We start from the raw sequence: 19,448 nt of genomic DNA, 5'->3' as shown, positions 1-19,448 counted from the left end.
AGGATTGTAAGGTCTCTGTAACAGTTATGAAATGGACATCTTTATTTTTTTGAAAAGTCAGAAAAAAGACTTAAGAGCCTGATTTTAAAAAGATTGGTCCAAAATCTGAGAGGATTTATATCCTTTTCAATCCTATTAATTTAAAGGGGGTTTCCATGAAGGTAAAGAACAAATTTCAGTGAGGTTGCCTGATTTGGCTCACAGTTTAATAATGATAATCAGCAGCTGGGGACGAGATAGAAAAATGTAATGCCATAAATAGAACATCCTTATTCAACAGGATAAGGATTTTTTCAGTCTCAAAAAAAAAAAAAACCAAACTTGTTGACTTTCATGGTCAGATATCAACTTTATTACTGTTTTAACCATCACCTGTGCGCCATCTTTTTCAAAACAGTTCTTACCAAACATACGTACTTATGTTTTAATGAAACAGAATGTCAGAAGTACACATTTTTTATACTAGTTAAATAGAAGATATAATAAAATATAGGTATGTGGATTTATCCCTCTAACCTACACAGTAAAGTCCTTAGTGCTCTTCTTTTATTTGATCCTTGTTGACAAAGGCATCTTGTATTTTAATTAAACATATATCCTGGGCATCTCACAAAATGCTTTGTTACCAAACTTCCATGTGACATCCAAGATTTACCAAAAATAGGTCATGAAAGATACAGTGAGAAGCTTCAGTGTTGATGTTTGATAGTCAATATCTTCATACTGTTTAATTTAAACATTCCCTTAACCATTTAGTATATTTGAAACAAACTTATTACAGAAAAACTGTTTTAATTTGGACCAGACATCTACATTACATTGTCTTTATCATAACCTATCTCATAACATTTCTGGATTTTTTATTTATATACAACTTTCAAAAATATTTTAATATTTTCTTATCAATGTTTTCTTAAGCGATGTATGAATTTTCCAAAGACCACAATTTCATATAAAACTTGTGTCATTTCAACTATTCAGTTTCCTTTTAACCTAAATTAAGGATAAGTACACCTCTACCTCGATATAATGCTGTCCTTGGGAGCTAAAAAATTTTACCACGTTATAGGTGAAACCGTGTTATATTGAACTTGCTTTGATCCACCAGAGTGCACATCCCGGCCCCCCTGGAGCACTGCTTTACCGCGATATATCCAAATTCGTGTTATATTGAGGTAGCGGTGTATAAAAAAAACACCATGCATAAACATAACCTTACTTTTAAGCAATCAAGGTGCTATCAGTATATGCCACATGTAAGAAAAGTAAAGCATGTATGAATTGGGCTTAACATTATTTATATTGAGTACATTTAAGAAAGGTACAGTTCAAGAACACAGTTATTTAGCATGTCCAGACTACTTGCAGTGTTCCATTTTATTGTCTTTTAAATGATGCTGAGGCTCATTTCTGTGTGAAAACTTAAAGTGGATGAAAATTTGACATGTTGGCAAGTCCATCACTTTATATACAATCTTTGTACATGTCTTTGTTACACCACTCCCAAGAACAGAAAGTTTAGCAGGGAAGAGCATCTGTCAGTACAGAGGATACTCGGCAAAAACAGGTACTATTTTAGGTCTGTCCACCTTGAAAGTGTTTTCATCCTTTATTCCCCCTCATATAACTGCAACAAAACATGGAGTGATTGTTTCTGTCCTTTTCATACTGCTCAGGATTGTACAATTGTGCCACCCATTTCATATTCCCTCTCCTCTACTTAAGAGCCTGTGTATGGTGGTGATGTTACACCCAAGGATGACTAGACAGAAAGGCCTTCAGAGTTCTGGCCAACTTTAATTTCTCTCTTCTCTTCAGATTATTTTCCTCTTGACACTTCTTCTTTACTAACTGTGTCCTTCTCCTTCACATCCCTCCTCAAAACATACTGCTTCTATGCAGCCTTTCAGCAGTTGACATTGTCACCGTGCCTCAGTGGGTTACAGCTGAGAATACCAGATTCAAGACAAACTGCTGAGAAATGGGGCAGACCCACCCCAAACTGGTCTTCTTCCATAAGATATACAGGTCTGTCTTATCTTACACGGGGGTTCCGTTCCGCGGTTAGCACGTAAAGGGAAAACCGTGTATAGTCAAAATTACATTGCGTTCAATGGCGGGTGGAATCGCCCGCGCTACAAGTACAGTATTAAAATTGTTATTTTTTGTTTGTTTGTTTTTGCCGACCGCGTAAATCTGAAATCGTGCATGTTAAATGCGCATAAGATAAGACAGAGCTGTACCAAGCCAGTAACAAAAGTAAACGTCTAGTTAACGAGAAGTTCGAAATGCAATCTCCTTAGGTATCCCAGCCTTTGTTTTCCACCCAGACACTAGACTTAATGATGAGTGATTATTTAATTTAATCAATTTAATTTAATCAAACAAATGGTTCTTCCAATCCCAAGAGATCAGCCACATAACCAGGTCAATATAAAACTCAGATCTTACCCAATAATCACACTGTTGCCAATCCTTTAGTATCTAATATCTAAAAGCTTATTTATAAGAGAAAAGAAAGATGAGCGCATTAAAATGGTAAAAGGAATATAAGAACAGCCATATACAGTCAGACTAAAAGTCCATCTAGCTCAATATCCTGTTTTCCAGCAGTGACCAATGCCAGGTACTTCAGAGGGAATGAACAGAACAGTTAATCATCAAGTGATCCATCCTGTTGCCCATTCTTAGCTTCTGGCAAACAGAGGCTAGAGACACTGTCCCTGCCCATCCTGGCTAATACCCATTGATGGACCAATCCCCCATGAATTTATCTAGTTCTTTTTTGAACGCTATTATAGTCTTGGCCTTCACAACATCCTCTGGCAGAGTTCCACAGATTGACTGTGCATTGTGTGAAGAAATACTTCCTTTTGTTTGTTTTAAACCTACTGCCTATTAATTTCATTTGGTGACCCCTAGTTCTTGTGTTATGAGGAGTAAATACACTTCCTTATTTATTTACTTTCTCCACACCAATCATGATTTTATAGACCTCTTTTCCAAGTTTAAAGTCCCAGCCTTATTAATCTCTCCTCATATGGAAGTTGTTCCATACCCCAAATCATTTTTGTTGCCCTGTAATTTTCCCCATTCCAATATATAGTTTTTAAAGATGGGGCAACCACATCTGCACGCAGTATTCAAGATGTGGGTGTACCATGGATTTATATAGAGTCAATGTATTTTCTGTCTTATTATCAAATACATACAAGCATTGCAGAGTTTTTGTATCAGGTTTAAAGCAATGATGGAATAAACCACTGGCTTGTAAAGTCTCTGGTAACTTCCAAAAGATTGGAAGCTCCTCAGTCCATTAATTGGAATGCTCCTTTTAGTGTAAGTCCATAGTCCAGAGATCACAGCAAGAAAGAGGCAAAATGGACATGCTTCCAGGGTTTTTTATACCTTCTCCCATGTGACGGGAACTTCCTTGTCCCAAACAAAGCCCTCAGTGCAGTTTGTGGAAAAGTACAGGCACAAGATGAAGTCCAGAGTCAAATAAGCTAGTCACATGCCCTTCCATGCTTCAATGAGTCATAGAAGCAGCCACTACCCATATTCTGACTAAAACGTCCACAGGAAGGCCCACCAGGCATGGATAAGCTGCTTCCATGGCCCATTGTGCTCATTCACGGGCCATCAACTTGAATGGTCCATTCACAATGTAATGGCTAGATTGGATGTAAACTACCTGGTGGGTGTTACCCGTGGAGCAATCACATTTGAAATACTGGTACATAGTCAATATTCATAACTTCAGATACAAAGACGATACACACATACAAACAAGGTAATTAGATTTGATAGGTTGTAACTTTTCCATTGATACCTTAATATGATATACTTCGTGTAAGATTTGTTGCAATTGTATAACAATGGTAGCAACAATGATATACATGTCATATTTTAATCATACAATGTCACAGACATCACAAGAGTTACATACCTCCTCCAGCTTTTGCCAACACATCATTTTGTGCTTGAACTATCTTGTGCGGCTCAACACATGCATCCTCATGTGATTAGACTTCAGCTGTGTGGTCAATACTAATAACTGGAGAGGCTTATCTGAGCAGGCACATGATAATGACAGGATCACTAAAGAAGTAATGAGGTCTGCATTTTCGTGCTGTAAGAGTCAGACACAATGTTTACCATAAGGACTGTAAAAACATCTTTGCAAGATGTAAATCCAGACCACTGAATTCATGACAAGTTGTCTGCAGTAGTAGGCATCTAAGTGTTTATCATGATTTTCTGAATTGCTGAATGCCGTGGAATCCTCCCATAAGTCAAGCTGCTCATCCTATTGTTTCTCTAGTTTTGAGTGATCTCACTGTTTCAGAACAAGCCTCTCAAAGGATTGGAGCTCTTCCCTCAATAGTTGGTTGCCTCTCTCTGTAGATATGTAATCATATATCTAGATAGTTATTTTCCCGCCCCAACTCAACCACCAACACCACAGTATCTGACTGCTTCACAGACATGCATGAACTTATCCTCTCAGCAGCCCTGTGAGGTGAAATATTACTGCTGTTTTACAGATGGGGAACTTAAGGGCAGAAAGCAACTACTTTGCTGAAGGTGTGGCAGAGCCAGGAATTAAACCCATATGACCTGAATGCCAGTCAGACCATGTAGTCTCCATAAACATTGTCATTATTTCTATCTACAGCATGCATCACTGCAATATTGAAGCATAGTGTAGTACCTAGTCAAAGAAATCACTTTGGGGCACGTTGCATTGATTTGTACAGCAGGAAGGAAATTCGAGAAGGTGGATGTATATAAAATATATACATTTTAATTTTTTATATAAAAATAGGGAATACATTGTGCTGTAGTTGTGTGGTTTTGTGTGTGAGTAGGACATGGCTGCATTAGTTGTGCACATCAACCTGTATACCTCATCATAATATGCACATACCGTGTTTTCCAGGAAAACTGTTTTAAAAGCATTTTAAAGAGCAAACTCTCTGACTGCTATTGGACTGCAATGATTTAAATGGCAGGGGAAATAGCTAATGTCTCCTGATGCTGTTTTGTTGACTCTGCTGCTTTTTGCTCTCTCCACTTACTACACAGAGATATCCGTTCTCTGCTTTGACTTCTATACCTGATAAAACCTTAGAATGCTAGGTTTTATTGTTTCCAAAGGTGTATTGTTGTAGCCTGCCAGTAAAACTGTTCAGAGCTGCAGGAAGATCTTTGTGTTTGAAATGTTCTATCAGATTTTTTTGGAAAACATCTGTTGTAACCCCATCAACTATTGTTTCCTTTGTTCCTCAAGAGTATATTGGGTTATATTTGCTTACCCAGCTCTGTGTATTCAGTGTTCTCACATGTTCCATCTTTTCATGTTTTTTTAGCTTCATTTAGCCCATTTCTGGATCCACTGCCCTTCCTGTTGCTTCTGCTGCAATTTCTATCACTATTCTATACACAAAACGATGTTGGGAACATTACAGTTGTGTGCTTAAACACTCAACTGGGGAAATGTCAAAGATAAGGTTGCACAGGCAACCATACATTTCTGCTGTCTTATAGGCATATATTGTGACTGTAATTAATTACATGATTCAATTATATTTCTCTACTATGCTATAATACAGTTCTTTAACCTTAGATATATGTGTACAGTCTGGTAACTTTGAGTTCTTAAATATCAGAGGGGTAGCCGTGTTAGTCTGGATCTGTAAAAGCAGCAAAGAGTCTTGGGGCACCTTATAGACTAACAGACGTTTTGGAGCATGAGCTTTTGTGGGTGAAGACGACAAAGTGTATTCATGCTCAAGCTCCAAAATGTCTGTTAGTCTTTGAGTTCTTACACTCTCTTCTTTGTTGCAAAGGTCCGTCATATATTTATATGCACCTGTGGACTTAGGCTTTTTACACAAGTTCTTTTCTCTCACTAAGGGCATGTATCTTAACCATCAGTCATGTACCAGATATATTCTTTTCAACCAGCATTTGCAGGAGGCAGTTAACCACAAAAGTAACATAGGCCCCATTCCATTAAAGTGCTTAATTTTAAGCATCTGCTTTAGTGTTTTGTTAGATCAGGTTTTAATCAGGAACTGCTGCTGTTCTCCTTGCCCCCACCCCAAAGCCAGTCCTTGTTACACTGTGATGCTTTCTAGTCCTACCAAACTCTAAGGCCACATCTACACTACGCATTTTTTAATGAGACAGCTGTGCCGTACAGCCGTGCCACTAAAAGGCGTGCAGTGTAGCCGCTGTTTGTTGGCAGGAGAGAGCTCTCTCACCAACAAAAAACTTCCACTCACAACGAGTAGTGGTAGCTTTGTCAGCCAGAGAGCTGACGCACTGGTGCTTTCTGTTGGCAAAACTTTTGTCGTGGGGAGGGGGTTCATTCCCCGATCAACAAAAGTTTTGTCATTCAGGTTCCAGTGTAAACAAAGCCTAAGTCAAAGTTGCTGTATTTCTTTGTGATTTTCTCCAAAATGTTTAACCAGATATTAGAAGACCCAAATGATCCATAATATTTCAGGCATGGTTGTATCAGTATTTTTTCCACTTTAAAGCATATTTCCATCTATGTGCTATGTAACACCCTATTCATTCATGCGTCAGCTGCCAAAAATACCAGTCTCTTGTGGACCTTGTTCCACAATTTCTGAAGGACTTTGGAGAAGTTTGACTTCTTCAGAACTATATTAATTAGTATTTAGAGATGACCTGGCACCCAGTCAGAGTCCTTTACATGAATGAAGTCAGGAGAACTGGGCTGGATAGACGTAGCAGTGTATTATTGCCTAGGCCAACAAGGCCTAGGCCTAGGGTGGCAAATTTATAATAGCAGCATTTTTGTAATCGCCGTGATTCTACCAATCATAGCGCGTATTGAAACCACCAATGACAGCGCGATGCCATTTAGTAAACATACTCATGAGAATCCTAAACATTAATAATATGACCGAAAGGAAGAAATTAATCATCTTTAGTTTTGGATCCATGTGCGGTCCCGCGCTATAAGCGAAATCACGCTATACAGACGCGCGTTCAAGCGAGGGTCTGAAGTACTTGTAATTTTATTTATAATAAAACTTGTAAATGTTCAGTTATTTTAATGCTATTTAGATTCATTTTAGTTCAAACGAATTTGTAAAAAAACTAAAACAAGTTCATATGGGGCCGGGGGCGGCAATTATTTCAGGGCCTTGGAGTGGCAAAATCATTAATCCGCCACTGGATAGATGACTTCAACAAGCCTGGCTGCAGGTTCTAGACCTGAGGAATAAAGTAGAGCAGAAGCTTGAGAGCATGATTTTTCTTTTTGCCTCCTGCTTCCTGTAGGTGGAACCAAACCCCATAGCTGAATTCCTAGGTCTGCTGAAGCTGCTCTTTAGTACACAGGCAAAGATTTAGCACTCGTGTTCTTTCTCGCACAACAGAGATTAACAGGAGTGTGAATGTGAGGTGAATTTGTGCCAGAACAGGATGCTGTTACCATTGTGTTGTCTCTGTGGACCTCAGGCTGTAACAAAGGAAAGGAAATGGAAAGATAAAAACAAATGCATTCTAAACCTGTTTACACAGTGTGAAAGGAAAACCTGGTTCCACAAATTCCATGAACAAGAAATTAAAATATATTGCACAGCATCTCTCCATCTTAACAGAAAAAAATAGCATACTCCCAGCTTCTTCTAGGATTTTTTATCTTTAGCCCCTGAGTCTACTTAGATCTTGGACATGCCCAGGCTCTGTTTTGATAGTTCTGCCTCCGTAGGTTTGAACGGTCTGTTCTCAAGTTTGTATCTGCAGTCTGTGAGAAAAGTAGCTAGCAGCCTTTGCAGATGCTTATGACACAGTGGGTCTGTAGCTGGTATAAGAATTATAAAGATCAGTTTCCATTACTGTAATTACTGTATAAATCCTCTCTTTAAGAGGATTATAACAGGCCTGTTTTTTAACCTTGCCTTGAGCTGAAACTTGGACCCAGTTTTGACGTGTGGCACACTAAGTTCTTTTTCTGACTCCTCTGCAACAGCTTAAGTTGGTCATTTTTTTCTTGGACTCTGTTCTGAGTTTAGAAAGCTTACATTGGTGGTTGCACTCTGTCACTGTACCTGGTCCTGACCCAAAGGCAAGACCAAGTGGGGTCCACATTTTAGTTAAATCTGGAAAGCACCATTTCCCCCTTTGGAAGCTGTAACTTTTTTTTCACTTACCCACCTGTGCTCCAAAACAGGTGTGTAAGAAGGCTGTGAGGTGCAAGATTCCCAATCTTTTTTGGTCATTTGGATCAGTGTAATATAAACAAAGCTCTCAGCCGAATCAGTAGTGTATCCCTTTCAGTTGTACAGGATTGCATGAAATGGGGGTTTGAAGCAGCCCCAGCGCCCTGGCAGGGTAGAGTGCACACATCTAAAAAGGAGGTTGGCCGTGATGTGCTATTACTGAAACATGTAGGTTGGGGCACCACTGCTTTAAAAAGCCCTGGCACACTTAGGATAGTTGTATGCCAGGTGGCAGCTGTAACTTGTATTTATCAGACGTATTATTTTAACAAGTACCAAAACACACAATGTTCATTTTGCTGTTCAGATTCACTGTGCTTTGGACATATTTTATGGTAAACATCTTGTACCAAAAATTGTTGGGAATGAAATGGTTACTATTTTCTGTTCTCTTTAGAGACCTCTTTCAAACCCCATGCATTTACTGAGAGGAAGACGTACGGAAAACATGTAATGGGAAGCCACTGTCTGCTAAGGAGCTGACTGATACCAACGTCTGTGTGACTGACTGTCCCTGCATAGTCTGAAGAGAGCAGGATTACCCCACTGTATGGATTGCATAGACAATAGCAGAAGCCGGGGAAAGGAGGAATCTTTATCTTTCAGGGCTGTCATTTCATGATCTCATCCACTGTAGCCCTACCAAGAGGAAGATGTGCACCACTTTTCAGTTATTTTGTTAAATAAGCATGAGCAATGAACATCATGCTAACAGACACAATTCCTGGCATCTCATACAGTATCTTGAATTTAAAAGCGTGTGCTAGTGTAAGTGTGTATCTGGGAGGTATGGGGGCTGGGATGAAAAGTGACTGACTTGACATTCACTGTCTTTCTCCCAGCTCCTTTGCAAAAGTAGGAACAGAATCAGAATAAAAAATGTTTGTTTTACAGCTGTACCAAGTTACAGCACACTCTCTCTCCTCCTTCCCACTTGCATCAAGTACATCCTGTACTTTTGGCAACATGTTGACTGGATATTTAAAAGCTGTGAACTGTTCTGAAAGTTTCACATACAGGGTTATGAGCCATGTGTGTTTGATCAAAATTCAATTACTGCACTGTACCATGCTTGGAAACCTATCATCCCAGGTTATGAAGTATGACGAAATAGGCTAATCTAATTGGTTCAGTATGGGAGCAGTATCAACCAAGCTTGTTATGATAAATAGCTTCCTGTGTTAAAGGTTCTCTAGAGCTTAAGTATCTTGGCTCACCTCCTCCCACAAAATAAGAATATCGTTCCCTGAGAACAGTTACATCACTGCCCCTCTTCTACAATCACAATTAAGGGGTAAAAAATTTTCATTTTGCTACTCCTTGAAAAGATAAACAATGGATGAGTATCTGCCCCATTTCTCACTTCCCCACTTCTACCTCTTCTCCCCTCACTGCCCCCTCCCCTCCCAGCCCAGGCTAGATCATCTTGTACTCACCCTGGTTGTTGGATCTGTTTTACTACTGTTTGAGACAATCCCAAAGAGAATGTTAAACTTGCTGTGGGCTGGAGTTTGGGGGTTGTACGGTTTTGTATTTGGGGGAGTAGAATTAAATGGTGAATCATATTAATATTTCCAAGCATCTAATAAAACTGCCTTGTCACAGTGAATTGTATATCTATGGAAATGTTGCTATCCACTTGGAATTTTTATTTTAGTAGTAGTTTAAGTCCATTGTGCAAGTGCTGAAATAAGAGTTGAGATGGGCTAGTGTTCTAAGCCGGGATTTGTGATTGCTAAATGTGTCCCTGAGACAATGAGCTCAGTCCCATGAGAAGGCACTAGCTCCATGGTTTTAGCAGACCCGTCTTCGGCAATAACTGATTGTTTGTGGTCCTGATGTCAGAGTAATAGACTGCGGCAAGGGATAGAACATGGAAAAATGGATCTTTATGCTCCCTGGCCACATGTGTGTTATCATGCGTCAAGTGACGATTTGAGTGAGGTTACAACTACTCACTCTCAAATCCCTTTAGGACAAAATGATTATGCGGTTGCTATTTTAGCTTAGGCAGAATACGGTCTGGATCTTTTTAAACACTTTTAATATTAGTGGGACTACTCCCACGAGTAAAGTTATTCACATGCATAAGTGTTGGTAGGATCAGACCCTATGTGACTGAGTCTTGGTGTTTTCCCCATGAGTGCTTAAAACCTGATTAAGTCTGTATGGTGATTAATGTCCACTTACCACCTCTCTCATACCTCACTGCAATTTGGTTTTAAGCCTTGATCTCATTTTAGTTCACCATTTAAATATCCTGCTTAACTTTTTGCTTACAAATGTACATAATGCTGAAGTCTGTATTTCCAGCGTATATGAGATCTACTGTACATAATGGCATTTCATTATAAAAAGCAACAACTTTAGTCACCACAAGATCAACTGATGACTAAGTCCAGCAATACAAAATTGCCTCGTTATCTCTAGCCTGCTTCTTGCTTGCTGCCCCTGGAAATTTCCACTACATGCATCCGACGAAGTGGGTATTCACCCACGAAAGCTCATGCTCCAAAACGTCTGTTAGTCTATAAGGTGCCACAAGACTCTTTGCTGCTTTTACAGATCCAGATTAACACAGCTACCCCTCTGATACAATACAAAATTGGGAAGTGCAGAATTCACCACAACAGACAAATATCCATGTCCACATAAGATGATAAATATGCCTTTTCTATGCTCCTTAGCACTTTGAAACCCAGATTTGATCAATTCTTTATTTTACGGTGTTTGTTTTAATTTTTTCTTTTAAAATGCAATTAGTCTAACAATTGAGAGTCAATGCAATTCTCCCCAAATATCTCAGATGAGAGTAATCCATTTTATCTTCATAAAGTTCCCACAAGAAGTGCTCACAGAGACAGTAGCTTTAACTTCAAAAATAGAATGTGACCGTAGGCACTTATGCTAATCTCTTTTTTGGCAAATCAGCTTTTTTGTATTGGATCTCGCTTGATTGAATAGCACTGGAGCTGCCAGAGTAAATGCTATTATCAGTGTACAGTAATTAAGGAAATAGTCCTTGTCACTCTAACACTGTCCAGGCTGTGTCTACTGTAACAAAGTTAATGGTAAAGAAATCTCTTTAAAGAGTAAGCTACTGGAGTGTGGTTACTTTTGACATGCGGTGAAACTATGCAGTGTTGAATTATAGGTTATGAGAAAATGTATAAAATAGGCCAATTGAAACCTAAATGCATGCTGCTGAACTCTAATACGTTATTACACAACAAATTAAACAGTTAACCTACTGACTCAGAGCCAGTTGATTGACTCTGAATCCCCATCCCAAAAAAAGAGAGACTCTTCTGTCATTCAAAAACCTCAAGACCTTTGCAGCACAGGGAAAAGCCTATGTAAATGGCGAACCATGCAGCATAGCAACAGAATCAATACATCTGGGCCCTTTCTAACCAACTTGGGGAGTGAATTTAAGTATAGAGGACTCACTCCAATTAACAGCTTGCCCCCAAATTCCCTCCCACTTAAAACTGCAGATTATTAGTCTGTGCTTCAGCTGATCACACTTGTGATCGGACATGGATAGAGGCAGAGTCCCTAAGTAGTGAAGACAAACCATTTAGGACCTCCTAAATTAAAACCAGCAGCTTCAGTTGCACATGTAAATAAAACTATGGCACAATAGTGTCATTCTCATTGTGAGAAATGCCACTTAGTAAATGGGTAAACTCCATTCTGCACTACCTGAAGTTTCCAAGTGATCAGTAAAGCTCATTGCAGTAAGATACTGTGGAGGTGACAAAGGCATTAATAACTATGACAAGGTGTGCATTTGTGAAGAAAGATTATGGATTATGATCTCTTGCCAGGTTGAATTACGTGCAGAAAATATGAGGTTTAAGCAGGTTATAACCAGGCAAAGTGTTAATATTAATCAAGAACTGTGGTGGAAAACATTGTCCAGGGTATAAATACCTGCATTGCAAAAAAAAAAAAAAAAACCACACGAGTCTGTAGAGTAGAGTAGTTATACAAATTGATATAATGGGAAAGGAGAACAAGTCATAACTATGCACCAGAGTCCAAAGGATGGCTGCTAATGCAGTACACTAGTACCTGTAAGAAGCAGTAGAGTAGCCAAAGCTCATGTATGTCTTTTCTTTTTCTCAACCTCATATCTGTGTAATGGGTGTGTGGTAATACATTTTTCATGTTATTAAAAAATGTGACAGCTTTATGTTTGGCTTCATTATCATCTGGAATTTTAACATTCTCCATAGTGCTCCATTTTAATGCATTGACATTCTGAAGGCAGGGCATCATAGGTAATAATTGGAGATATACCAATCTCCTAGAACTAGAAGGGACCTTGAAAGGTCATTGAGTCCAGCCCCCTGCCTTCACTAGCAGGACCAATTTTTGCCCAAGATCCCTAAGTGGCCTCCTTGAGGATTAAACTCACAACCCTGGGTTTAACAGGCCAATGCTCAAACCACTGAGCTATCCCTCCCCCCAACCGCTCCATTAAATATTTGACACAATGAAGCATCTTCTAAGTAAAGTAACTGAGCCATCCAGTGTAGTTTAGGTGGTACTTTTAAAAAACAAAATTGGCAGAAGTGTTTTGTGTGTATTCAGCGCTCGTTTTGTTTGTCTCTGACTAGAAATAGATTTAGGCCCCAATCCAGCAAAGCACATGCTAAAGTTAAGCACATACTTTAGTGACTTCATTGACTTCAATAGACTACTACACTTAAGTGCTTTGCTGGATCACGGCCTGGGTTCTGTTGTATGCAGGTCACTGATGTTCTATGCGTTGTTCCAAAGGCTTTTTTTTAAAATGGGCCTATCTTGACATTTAGAACTGCATATTTGAATCGCAAGAGGGGGGTGCTGGTCAGAATTCAAAAAATTATAGCACACGCAGTGAGTTTTTTAATTCAGGCCTGCCAAATGCAAAGGCAGATGCTTTCTCATTCTCTAGCTCCTGGGTACACATTCTACTTTGCTGTTTCAAGGACAAAGGAAATGCTTATCCAATTAGAAGAGGCATGAGATAGTGACATAACAGCTTTTTCCTTAAATAAAAAAAGTTGGAAAAAGAATTTTGACACTAAGTCATTAAGTGCTATTAAAATAATGAATACACCGTAAATCTAAGCATATGCATAGGTCATATTACAAGTTGTGCTGCTTTTGTCACTAAAGTTGCAATGAGACTACACGATTCCTGCTCTGCACAAGTAACTTGTCCAAATTGCATTTTAAAGGCCTCACTTTAAAAATGAGATATATATAAAAGTGTAAGCCAATTAAATGTGAAGCCAGACCCTGCTATATTTGTAAATTTGATATCTTTATAAAGTTTACCTTGGATGATGATAAATGTGATATCTTTATCAGAACTGCTTTGATTCCCCTACAGACTGAGTGATAATAGAGTCAAGCAAGATTCTTTCTTTTCTGACTAGTTCTGTGGAGAGTATCAGCAAGAAGAAATAGTTTTCCCAAAATATTTCTGGTTTTATATCATATTTGGGTCCTGGCTTTCTGGTCTATGCATTTCAAATCTGAGATGTAGACACCTTGGAACCACAGGCTCAAATCAGAGTCTTAGAAAAGTAAAGCTAGAAGGGACTTCAAGAGGTTATGTAGTCCATCCCCCCTTGCTAAGGCATGATTAAATATTCCTTGAACCATCCCTGACAGATGTTTGTCTAACTTGTTCTTAAAAGCCTCTAGTGGTTGGGATTCCACAACCTCTCTTGGGGTACGTCTACACTACGGGATTATTCCGAATTTACATAAACCGGTTTAGCAAAACAGATTGTATAAAATCGATTTCGCGCGGCCACACTAAACACATTAAATCGGTGGTGTGCGTCCACGGTCCGAGGCTAGCGTCGATTTCTGGAGCGTTGCACTGTGGGTAGCTATCCCATAGTTCCCGCAGCCTCCCCCGCCCCTTGGAATTTCCGGGTTGAGATCCCAGTGCCTGATGGGGCAAAAATCATTGTTGCGGGTGGTTCTGGGTACAGCCTCACTCCTCCCTCCCTGAAAGCAGCAGACAACCGTTTCGCGCCTTTTTTGCTTGGTGAACTGTGCAGACGCCATAGCACAGCAAGCATGGACCCTGCTGAGCTCAATACCGCAATCGTGGATGTTTTAAACACCTCGCGCACTCTCGTGCAGTATATGTTTAACCAGGACCTTCAAACCGAGGCGAGGAGGAGGCGGATACGGCAGCGCGGTGATGACAGTGATGAGGACATAGACACAGAATTCTCTCAAACCGCGGGCCCCTGCGCTTTGGAGATCCTGATGGTAATGGGGCAGATTCTATCCATTGAACGCCGATTTTGGGCCCGGGAAACAAGCACTGACTGGTGGGACCGCATTGTGTTGCAGGTGTGGGACGATTCCCAGTGGCTGCGAAACTTTCGCATGCGTAAGGGCACTTTCATGGAACTTTGTGACTTGCTTGCCCCTGCCCTGAAACGCCATAATACCAAGATGAGAGCAGCCCTCACAGTTGAGAAGCGAGTGGTGATAGCCCTGTGGAAGCTTGCAACGCCAGACAGCTACCGGTCAGTCGGGAATCAATTTGGAGTTGGAAAATCTACTGTGGGGGCTGCTGTGATGCAAGTAGCCAAAGCAATCACTAAGCTGCTGCTATGAAAGGTTGTGACTCTGGGAAACGTGCAGGCCATAGTGGATGGCTTTGCTGCACTGGGATTCCCTAACTGTGGGGGGGCGATAGATGGAACCCATATCCCTATCTTGGCACCGGAGCGCCAGGGCACCCAGTACTTAAACCGGAAGGGGTACTTTTCAATGGTGCTGCAAGCACTGGTGGATCACAACGGACGTTTCACAAACATCCACGTGGGATGGCCAGGGAGGGTTCATGACGCTCGCGTATTCAGAAGCACTACTCTGTTTAAACGGCTGCAGCAAGGGAATTACTTCCCAGACCAGAAAATAACAGTTGGGGATGTTGAAATGCCTGTCGTTATCCTGGGGGACCCAGCCTACCCCTTGATGCCATGGCTCATGAAGCCATACACAGGCAGCCTGGACAGTGGTCAGGATCTGTTCAATTACAGGCTGAGCAAGTACAGAATGGTGGTGGAATGTGCATTTGGCCGTTTAAAGGCGCGCTGGCAGACATTACTGACTCGCTCAGACCTCAGCCAAACCAATGTCCCCTATGTTATTGCTGCTTGCTGTATTCTCCACAATCTCTGTGAGAGTAAGGGGGAGACCTTTATGGCGGGGTGGGAGGCTGAGGCAAATCACCTGGCCGCTGATTACGCGCAGCCAGACACCAGGGAGATTAGAAGAGCACACCAGGAAGCGGTGCGCATCAGAGAAGCTTTGAAAACGAGCTTCATCAATGGCCAGGGTACAGTGTGACTGCTGTGTTTGTTGATGAACACCCACCCCCCCTTGATTGACTCATTCCCTGTTAGCAACTCACCCTCCCCCTTCGAGTACAGCTTACTTATGCAAATAAAGTCACTCTTGTTTAAAAATCATGAATTCTTTATTAATTCATTATAAAAAGAGGGAGAGAAGTAAGGGTGTGGTTTGGGAGGAGGATAGGAGGGATGGAGAAGGCCATTAAAAAATTTCACAGTAATGACAGCCTTCTGGTTGGGCTGTCCACAGGGGTGGAGTGCGCGGGTGCACGGAGCCTCCCCCCACGCGTTCTTACACGTCTGGGTGAGGAGGATGTGGAACATGGTGAGGGTTGAGGGTGGTTATACAGTGGCTGCAGCGGCACTCTGTGATCCCGCTGCCGTTCCTGAAGCTCCACCAGACGCCAGAGCATGTCAGTTTGATCACGCAGCAGCCCCAGAGTTGCATCCCGCCACCGCTGATCTTCCTGCCGCCACCTCTCATCTCGGGTGTCCCTCCTGTCCTCACGTTCACTGGCATCTTTCCTGTAATTTGATACCACGTCCTTCCACTCATTCAGATGAGCTCTTTCATTGCGTGTAACTTCCATAATATCCGAGAACATTTCATCTCGCGTCTTCTTTTTCCTCCGCCTTATCTGTGCTAGCCTTTGGGATGGAGGAGGGACGCTTGAAAAATTTGCAGCTGCATGAGGGAGAGAAATATTTAAAAAGATACATTTTACAGAACAATGGTTATACTCTTTCACAGTGAACAGCACTATTCACCTTACATAGCACATGTGATTTCTCTACAAGGTCGCATTTTTCATCTTAATACTGAGTGCCTGCAGCTCTGGAGTTACAGATCTCACAGACACAGGTCCGGGCATCAGAATTCAGCTTGCATGCGGCCATGGTAAGCCACTGTCTTTCGGCGTCTGTAGTGATTTACCCCTCCCCCCAACGCATGGCTAATACCATGCTAGCTCCCTGCTAATCAACACCCTTCCCACCCCACTCCCCACCCCCTGCTTGGCTGGTAGCTTGGGGAAGCCCCGCTGACCAAACACAAAAAAGATCATCGGCATTTCACTCCTCCCCTCCCCCCGCTTGGCTACGTGCAGGAAAGGATTTTTTTTTAAGCTGCTGCAGTCCACGAACCCAGTAGGAAAATGGCCATCCCTCTTACTTAAATTCCTGATTTTTAACCAGGTTATCCTGAACGATATCACTTTGCTGAGGATAACACAGCGAGATAAAGAACGGATGCTTCTTGAATGCCAGCAATCACCGGGACCATACGCTGCTATGCTTTGCCATGCAATGATACCTGATTACTTGCTACATGCATGGCGTGGTAAAGTGTCCTACCATGGTGGGCAGAACAAGGATGCCTTGCCCAGAAACCTTCTGCAAAGGCTTCTGGAGTACCTACAGGAGCGCTTCATCGAGATGTCCCTGGAGGATTTCCTCTCAATCCCCGGACATGTTAACAAACTTTTCTAAGTAACTATACTGTCTGCGAATGCATCCCAAGTCCTCAGGGCAAATCAATCATTAAAAAACACTTGCTTAAAAAAAATGTTTGCTATTTGCAAAGGTACACTCACCAGAGGTACCTTCCATGGCGTCATTGTCTGGGATAGTTGCTTGGGAGGGCTGGGAGGAGGGTAATTCCGTCAGGGTGATAAAAAGCTCCTGGCTGCTGGGGCTCACGGAGTGCTGTGTGCTCTCTGCTAGGTCATCCTCCTCTTCTTCATCTTCATCTTCCCCGTCTGCATAATCCTCAGCCATGGCAGAGATTATAACCCCCACCTCGGAATCCACGATCAGGAGTGGGGTACTTGTGGCGCAGCCCCCTAAAATTGCATGCAGCTCAGCATAGAAGCGGCATGTTTTTCGACCTGCCCCGGACCTTCCTTTTGCTTCTTTGGTTTTCTGGTAGGCTTGTCTGAGCTCCTTAACTTTCACTCTGCACTGCACTGAGTCCCTGCTGTGGCCTTTATCCGTCATAGCCTTAGAAATTCTTTCAAATACTTTTTCATTTCGTCTTTTGGAACGCAGTTCTGTTAGCACTGAATCCTCTCCCCAGATAGCGATCAGATCCAGTACCTCCCGTGCAGTCCATGCTGGGGCTCTTTTTCGATTATCAGGAGACTGCATTGTTAACTGTGCTGATGAGCTGTGCGTGGTCACCTGTGCTCTCCACGCTGGGGAAGCAGGAAATGAATTTCAAAAGTTCGCGGGGCTTTTCCTGTCTACCTGGCCAGTGCATCCGAGTTCAGAATGCTGTCCAGAGCGGTCAGTGGTGCACTGTGGGATACCGCCGGGGGGCCAATACCGTCGATTTGCGGCCACACTAACCCTATTCCGATATGTTAATCCCGATATTAGCGCTACTCCTCTCGTCGGGGAGGAGTACAGAAACCGATTTAAAGAGCCATTAAAATCGATATAAGGTGCCTCCTAGTGTGGACGGGTGTGGCGTTAAATCGGTTTTACGCTCCTAAAACCGGTTTAATCGCCTAGTGTAGACCAGGCCTTGGTAACCTGTTCCAGTACTTAACTATCCTGAAAGATTTCCCTAATATCTAACCTAAATCTCCCTTGCTGCAGATTAGAATATCAGGGTTGGAAGGGACCTCAGGAGGTCATCTAGTCCAACCCCCCTGCTTGAAGCAGGACCAATCCCCAAACAGATTGTTTGCCCACAAATCCCTAGATGGCCTACCTCAAGGATTGAATGTGCAACCCTGTGTTTAGTAGACTAATGCTCAAGCCATTGAGCTCTCTCTCTCCCCCACAGGATGATGGCTTGTTGTCCTACTTGTCATCCATGAGTTCTTGAAGATAATCACTAATGGTTCCATGGTTGCTTCAAGTTCTTTAAGTGCCCTGCTGAACTGAATACTTCTAACTTATCTAAATATTTTCTAACCTGTTTTTTCCTATTCTGGCTTGTGTTCCTTCCCCCTTGTTAATATTAATTGTGTTATGCATCCAGTCACAATTAAATCTTTGAGTCAAGACAAGCAAAATAGGTATTAAATACCTCCACTTTCTTTGTGTCATGTGTTACTACCTCTTCTTCCCTGCTAAGGAGCAGACTTACGCTTTCCTTAGGGGTCTTTTAGCTGAGCCTGTAAAGAAAAAATCTCCTCTCTCTGTGGACAATAAAGGTTCTGTGGCTGTTTGTTTATTAGAAAAGGCTAGTTCTTCCCCTTGGTTGTGCTGTGTAAGTTCAATGCCACAATTATGAATGAGGCTTCAAAAAATCAGGAGATTGGCTTAAAATTCATGCAGTTTTGAAAAATAATACATTTTGAGGTCTTGTTCTTTGCTTCTGAGTTCTGAGCCTTCAGAGTGCACTTGGGTCATGTTTTCAAGCTTTTCTCTGAAAGCATAAGGGCTAAAACTTTACTTGTTCCTTCAAGAGAAAGCTGAGAGTCTCACATAATCACATGAATCCAGAAACTGGAACTTTAAGAAGGACATCATGTCATGAGACTCAAAATTATGATGGTTGGCACCACTGCAAACCTCCCACCAGAAGATTTTGGGAGCACCTGGCACCCAGCAACACCAGGTTGTAGCACCTTTCAGAGGAGCCCCTGTTGAGGGCAGCAGTTCTAGACCTGGAGAGTTGTTTTATGGGGCTATGGATTGACTGGCTGGTTGGGGAGGTGTGGGAAAAGGGAGAGGGAATAACTGAATAGAGAGTTAGGTGATGAGTTGGCAATTGCCCATCCCAGTCCTGAGGAACAGCAAAGGGCATGGTCCATAGTAGATTAATGGGCTTTTGCTCCTCTAGTACCCTGAT

General features: G+C 41.8%; 1 protein-coding gene across 1 annotated transcript in view; it reads left to right on the top strand.

Moving 5' to 3' along the window:
- TM2D1 (TM2 domain containing 1) overlaps positions 1–9,873 on the top strand; it is a 33,729-nt gene extending 23,856 nt beyond the window's left edge. The window contains exon 7 of the mRNA XM_045027159.1: positions 8,662–9,873. The gene's annotated coding sequence lies outside the window, so the exon portion shown is untranslated. The remainder of the gene's footprint in view (positions 1–8,661) is intronic.
- Positions 9,874–19,448: the final 9,575 nt, after the last annotated feature.

This window comes from Mauremys mutica, chromosome 8, assembly GCF_020497125.1.
Source record: "Mauremys mutica isolate MM-2020 ecotype Southern chromosome 8, ASM2049712v1, whole genome shotgun sequence".
NCBI lineage: Eukaryota > Metazoa > Chordata > Testudines > Geoemydidae > Mauremys > Mauremys mutica.
The sequence above is the reverse complement of the archived record's forward strand: the minus strand, read 5'-3'. Positions and strand labels throughout refer to the sequence as shown.